This window comes from Hydra vulgaris, chromosome 08 (genome assembly GCF_038396675.1).
Source record: "Hydra vulgaris chromosome 08, alternate assembly HydraT2T_AEP".
NCBI lineage: Eukaryota > Metazoa > Cnidaria > Hydrozoa > Anthoathecata > Hydridae > Hydra > Hydra vulgaris.
Window position 1 is genome coordinate 19,144,164 of NC_088927.1, and position 7,444 is coordinate 19,151,607.

Sequence of the window (7,444 nt, forward strand, 5' to 3'; positions counted from 1 at the left end):
AAACAAAAATCACAAGAAACCCAATATGGAGCAAATATGAAAAAAATACGATTACAAAAAAAAAAGTTCTAAAAATATTGACATTTACCTTGTGCTCAAGCAGCAAAAAACCCCGGAAAATGCGCTAAATATTTTCTGAAAACAAAATTTCTTATGGGATAATGACCCAAATTTTTTTTAGATTGTTATGTATTCCGGTTTTTTCATAAATGTTGTTTAAGTTAAAAAAAAAGATTTAGGAAAAAAATAAGTATGGGCAAATACGCAATAAAGTTTTATTTTTTTGACTAAATTTTGCGAAACTTTATTTTATTTTAAACAACAAATACGAAAAAACCAGAATACACAATAATCTAAAAAAGAAATTGGACCATTATAATTACATTAGCATTTTTTTTTTTTACAAAATATTGAGATTTACCTTGCGCTCAAAGTCAAATAATTTGGGGACAATTTGGGGCATTATTCGAGGTGTTTTGCCGCTAAATTTATTTATATTTTAAAAAAAAGTTTTACTGTTGTGCTAATGTGATTTCAATAATTATGTAATTGGATAAATGTTTTTTTTTTTTTTTTTTATCGATTCTATTCCTTTAAAGATGTAGATTTTATTTTTATATTTTAAAGATTCTCTGCAGCTAAGATTGCAAAAACGCATTAATCTCCATAAGGTGGCAGAGGCGCTCGGGGATCAATTAAAACGAATGCCAATGCATGCAAAACGCGTAGTAATCAATGCATGCGAAACGCGCATTAATAGGCATACCAAGTCGGGCACCAAAGAAGGCTAGTATTGCACCTGAATTTATTGGTAATGATAATTCTGACAGTTACGCCTTTGATGATATTTGCAACGATGATAGTTCGATTACCAAAGACAGTAGTTAAAGGCAAAATGTACACAGAATATATTATTACTATGTTAATTATTTTTTTCGTTATAATAAACTTCTGAATTAAATGCTTTTTTCTAATCGTCATCAATAATTTTTATATGAAATTTGAAATATATATGAGGAGGAGGGAGGAGGGTAATCAGGTGCAATCGATCCCCCTTTATTTGCATATTCTCTTTATTTCAAACAACTTTTAAATGCAAAATTAGGAAAAATTTATATTTACTATTACAATCTGTCTTTTTTCTAAAAATTTTCACGTTACGGGTCCGTATATATATATATATATATATATATATATATATATATATATATATATATATATATATATATATATATATATATATATATATATATATATATATATATATATATACATACACAACACATAAACGACTTATTATTAATGTTAATTACAATATTGTAAATCTAATTACGTTATAACTTTTAATATAAATAAAACGTTTTTAAATTTTTTTTGTTTAATCAGCGTATCACTTCTTTTGTTTTTATTGTCCCACAAGCAAAAACGTGTATATAATGTCAATTTTGACAATTTTTTAAATATTTAATGAGATTTGAATTACACTTGGGTGAAATTTTTGTTATTAAGGTTGTGATAAATAGTATATTGCGGTAAGTTTCTGTTACAATTACTGTAACGTAGTAAGTAAAAATTGATTCTTGAATTTATTTGATCGATTGTTTTGTATTTATTCGTAGTTTTCGTATTTTTTCGCGAACTAATTTTAATTGCACAATCTTAACACCGCGTGCAATCCTCTCCGCTGTCTCTATGCTATCTTTCTAAATCAACTACTTCTATATTTCACTCTAACATATCTTCGTTCTTCCTTAAATCACTTTACTCTTGGTCCGTAGAGCGGGTTATGACGCTCCTTTTGGAGCCGAATTCGTCTTTGCGGTCCTTGGTAATGTGGCCTCTATATGGCAATTAGCCGGAGGAGGATAAACCACAAAACCAGATTTTTGTTACTAAAGTTATTATAAATAGTATATTGCGGTAAGTTATTGTTACAATTTCTGTAACTTAGTAAGTAAAAATAATTCTCGAATTTATTTAATCGATTGTTTCGTATGTTTTCGTATTTTTCGTATTTTTTCGCGAACTAATTTTAATTGCACAATCTTAACACCGCGTGCAATCCTCTCCGCTGTCTCTATGCTATCTTTCTAAATCTACTACTTATATCTTTCACTCTAACATATCTTCGTTCTTCCCTAAATCACTTTACTCTTGGTCCGTAGAGCGGGTTATGACGCTCCTTTTGGAGCCGAACGCGTCTTTGCGGTCCTTGGTAATGTGGCCTCTATATGGCAATTAGCCGGAGGAGGATAAACCACAAAACCAGATTTTTTGTTATAATATGATGAGGATCTCGGCCTAATGGCTAAGATCGCTTCTCGGCCTATTGGCTAAGATCAAGTGTAGTATCTGTTCTTGATCTTGGTCATACATCTGAGCTAGTGATCATATACTAAAGGTATAAATAAACTCTCTGTCACTCTAAAGGCCAGTTAGTGCCTCATTAGTGATTGCTAAGGGTTTACCTTACCCCTTCAACGGGTTGCCGGTACGGCAATTTTAGTTAAAAGAGGTTTAGGAGAGATTGAGTATTAGTGAGTATTGAGTGTTTTTTTGAGTGTTAAAAGGTCTACTGGCCTTTAGAGTGACAGAGAGTTTATTTATATCTTTAGTATAAACTAATCAGGGCTTTAAAAAGTCCATTAACTATAAACTTTACCTACGTGCCTCATTAGTGATTGCTAAGGGTTTACCTTACCCCTTCAACGGGTTGCCGGTACGGCAATTTTAGTTAAAAGAGGTTTAGGAGAGATTGAGTATTAGTGAGTATTGAGTGTTTTTTTGAGTGTTAAAAGGTCTACTGGCCTTTAGAGTGACAGAGAGTTTATTTATACCTTTAGTATAAACTAATCAGGGCTTTAAAAAGTCCATTAACTATAAACTTACCGGACAGTAATGTCCAAATTAAAAGCTATGCTCAAGCAACAGCTTCAAAATCGAATGAGTTCAGTAGCTTAAAAAATACCCTGCTGAGTAACTTAGAGATAAATATAGCTCAAGACGACATTCTTTCAGCAATTGAAGATGTCGGACTTGACAAGGATCTTGAAGGGTTTCAAATAATTCGAAACGGGACTATGATGGAAATAGTAATGAGGACAGATAAAGCAAAACATTTCCTTCAAGAGAAGGGGCTTACTATAAATGGTCAACACCACCGTTTTTATAATTCTACTCCTACTAGGAATATTAGTAAGCGGGTGGCTGTGTCCGTGATCGGCCTTCCACTTGAAAAGAAGTTCTTTCCCGTCGGGAAAGCGTTAGAGGATCTAGGCTATGGAAAACACATACATACTAGACCGGTGTTTAGGCATACGCCTAAAAATAAGACTCCATATTATTCAGGAATAATAGTGGCAGTCATGGACAATCTTGAACAGCCAATACCAAAGCAAATTAAACTTAAAGGGTACAATGTAAGAGCAATATATACCGGACAGGAGGAAGCAGGAAGTGTACCAAGGGAAGAAAAACCTATCGAAGATTTAAATGAAAAAGCACAACCAAGTAAAGAAACAATCAAAGAAGTAGAGGAACAACCCGTAGATATGTGTATAGTTCAGAGTATTAGTGAATCACCCGTTGAGTGTTTAGTTTTAAAGTGCGAAAAACAAGAGTATACAGAAAAAATTATAAACGATATTCCTAAAGTAACGAATGAAACTGAAGAAGTATGCACACCAACAAGTACCAAAAAAGTTAAACTATCAATTATTACCGAAACCATCACAAATAATCAAAACAAACAAAAAACTAACAATGAAGAAGACGTAAAGGAAGTAGTTAACATACCATCCGAAGAAATAAATTCAGAACAAGCTATAGAAAACCATTACTATGATAATAGACACGTAAGAAAAGAAATTGATGTATCCGGAGTTGAACTACCAAAAGAATTTGAAACCATGAGTTACCACGATTTATGGTGTTTTAACGCAAACTTCTTCAACGGTTTTAACAAAAATAGGTGCAGTGAAGAAGATCTAAAAAGGTATGTTCGATATCGAAGAGCTGAGTACGAAAAAGAAAAACTTGAAAGACGACAGGAATATGAAGAACAAAAATTAGCAAAACGAAAGTTATATGAGGAAGAAAAAATAGCTAGACGGAAGGCAATGGAGGAGGCTAAACGGGAACAAAATCAAAATCCAAAAACTTTTATAAATAACCGAGACGAATGGTATTAAAAAATGTCACAGAAAAACAAAAATAAAAAATAAAAAAGCAGTTAGAATTACAAAAATAAATTCTAAAAAACTAAAATAAAAATTATAAAACTATACTAAAAACCAAACAAATATCTTTACTTATCTTAAAAAATATATATATAACTTTATAATAAGTGGCTTTGTAGCTATATTAAATACCTTTAAGTAGGCAATTAAAAATAATTACATTTCCAAACAAATAAAACAAACCTTTCTTCTAGGAACCTGTGTAAGCCTGGTATCAGCTGCAGGTATCCCTAGTTGATTGGAAAAAAAAAAAAAAAAAAAAAAAAAAATATGATGAGGATATATATTTAGTACTTAGGTTTTTGTATAAGTTTATATGTGATATACATTGTGTGACATGTATCAGTCTACTCCTTATTCCCTGGACGATGGTATACTCTTATTAGGCTATTTTATAATAGGCTTTAAGAGTAAATTGCAGCATTAATGTAGGCCAATAATTAGTTTTTTATTGGCATACTAGATAACAATTAAATATCGCCAATTTGAAAGCCGCCGCAGGTGATCATGATCACGTCTTATTAGGTCAAAATGTTACGTATTAATACGCTATTCGTTACATCTCGGATACGTAAAAATTATACTTTTGCACGTAACGTTACGTTACAATGTTACGTATCATTACGTAAAATCTTACGTCTCGGTTACGTAAAAATAACGGACATTTTGCACGTATTGTTACGTTACAATTTTACGTATCATTACGTAAAATCTTTCGTCTCGGTTACGTAAAAATAACGGACATTTTGCACGTAACGTAACGAATCTCGTTTACGTTACAATACGTAATGTAACCTGAAAATGTTATAGGGGTAAGAGTTCCTTTCCAGTAATTTCATAATTATCCATCTCAGAGGTCTTATTAGAAGTAAAATATGACTCAAAATTTACTTCAGTAGTTTCTATTTTCGACGCTAAATTGGAACCTACACTGACAAAATATTGATTAAGTGATTCAGCAATTAAAGATTTATTTGTAATCGTTTTATTTTCAATGTTTAGATTAATAGGAAGACTATTTCCGTCAGTTTGTTTTGTGCCAATTACTTCCTTAATTATGTTCCAAGTATTTTTTGGATCATTTTTATGTTTTATTAAATACTCGGTATAGTAATATTTCTTTGATTTTTTCATAACCATCTCAAAAACACGTTTATAATTTTTGTAATTAGTTTCATTCTTGAAAGTTTTTTTTTTGAGAAACTTATTGTATAATCTTTGCTTTTTTTTTGACGACTTTAAAATTCCAGGCGTTATCCATGGATTTAATAATGTTTTTTTTTTTTCACACATTTTGTAACCACAGGAAAAGCCGTATTGTAAAGTTATTGTGTAATTTATCAATAAACTTATCGTATGCCTTATCTGTGTGTTCAATATCAAGGAGGTCATTCCAATTTAAATCTGATAAAAGAGTATTAAAATTTTTCATGGATTTTTCATTTATATTTCGCGTAATTTTTTTAACTTTTTATACATAAATGTTATCACATTTTTGTGAAATAAGAAATACAGGGAAGTGGTCTGAAATGTCGCATTTAAATATTCCTGTTTTTATTTTTGATTTGAATTCATTGGTGAATATTTGATCAATAATTGTTGGGCTTTCTCTAGTTATTCTTGTGGGTTTATTTATTAGTGGAATATAGCCTTTCTGATATATGACGTTAAAGAAATTATTTATATTTGTATTTAAATGACGCATGTTCAGGTCAAGGTTAAAATCACCTACAAATTAAATGCTTTTAGTTTTGCTTAATTTATTTTTAATTATATATTTAATATGATTTTCGAATTGTTTTATTGAGCCGGAAGGTGGTCTGTTTAAAACGTGGATGATAATGTTTTTTGTGGTTTTATTTATTATTTCCACACATAGTGATTCACAATAATTAGTGGTTGAGCACAAATCTTTTTTTAGCTTGTATGACAAAGAATTATTTATAAATACACACAAACCCCCTCCTTTCTTCCCAGATCCTCTAAATTGATGAATCACTTTATAATTTGGTAGCTGAAAATTTATATTTGTCTCGATATATTCATCAGTACACCATGTCTCGCTGAGACTAATAATTTTAAAATTAAATTTAACCTCGAATAAAAATTGTTTAAATGATTCAAAATTTTTTGAAAAACTCCTAATATTTAAATGCAAAATTGGAAATGAATCTAGTCCTTGCATTATGTGTTAAATCTAGTTCTTGCATTATGTTTTCAGTTCTAGGGTCATAATATAAAGTAATAATATTTTGAAATACTTTGTTATTACTAAAAAAATTAATATCCGGGTCAGAATGCTTATCTAGAAGTATCTTACATTTATTTTGTAATGAATTAAATTCTGAGTTAAGTGTAACATTATCTTCATTCATATAGGGTTGCCAGATGTCCCGATTTTACGAAGGAGAACTAAGTAAAAAAAATATTTTTACATATTTGGCGCAGAATTCTCCTTCGTAAAATCGGGACATCTGGCAACCCTAATTCATAAGTAGGGTATATTTTATAAACTGTTAAATCATATCTTTCCGAAAAAAAAAGGAAAGAAAAAAATAAATAATAATAATAAAAAAAAAAATTCTAAATATAAATGATAAAGTAATTAAGCACTCGCTTTATTTTCCTAAATTCTATAAGTTTATCATATTTTATAAAAGAATATTTACCATTTTTTCTATGCATCTTCATTTCTTCTACAAGTTTTTTCCTTATGACCATTGTTTCAAAAGAGAAGTCTTCGTTAATGTATATTCCTGTTCCTTTAAGTCGATTAGATGAATGTAGTACTTTTATTTTGTCTTTGTAATGTAGAATTTTAACAACAATTGTTCTAGTTTTATTTTCTTCTTTTTTTCCAACTCTGTGAGCCCTCTCGATATCAACGTTCTTAATATTTAATTCGTTTTCAAACAAAATTAATAATTTTTTTTTAGTTTCATCCCAGGTTTCTTGATCGTTTTCGGGAACCCCGTCGATGCGAAGATTATTCCTTCTGAGTCTATCTTCTAGCTGTCGTAATTTATTTTTTTCCTCTTCACCTATGCTGTTTTTGTTTTTAATTTTCTTTTCCAATTCGCATACCTTTTTTTCTTGGATGTCTTGAGTAACTGTTAGGCTTTCTTCGATATCTTTATTTGTCTTTTCTAGGATTCTTACTCTCTCGGTAATTTCTTTAAGTTTACTGTTTACCTTTTCGTTTTCTT

At 30.1% G+C, this 7,444-nt stretch overlaps 1 pseudogene; it reads left to right on the forward strand.

Annotated features, from left to right (window-relative positions):
• Nucleotides 1–2,313: 2,313 nt before the first annotated feature.
• Nucleotides 2,314–2,494, forward strand: LOC136084453 (U2 spliceosomal RNA; annotated as a pseudogene).
• Nucleotides 2,495–7,444: the final 4,950 nt, after the last annotated feature.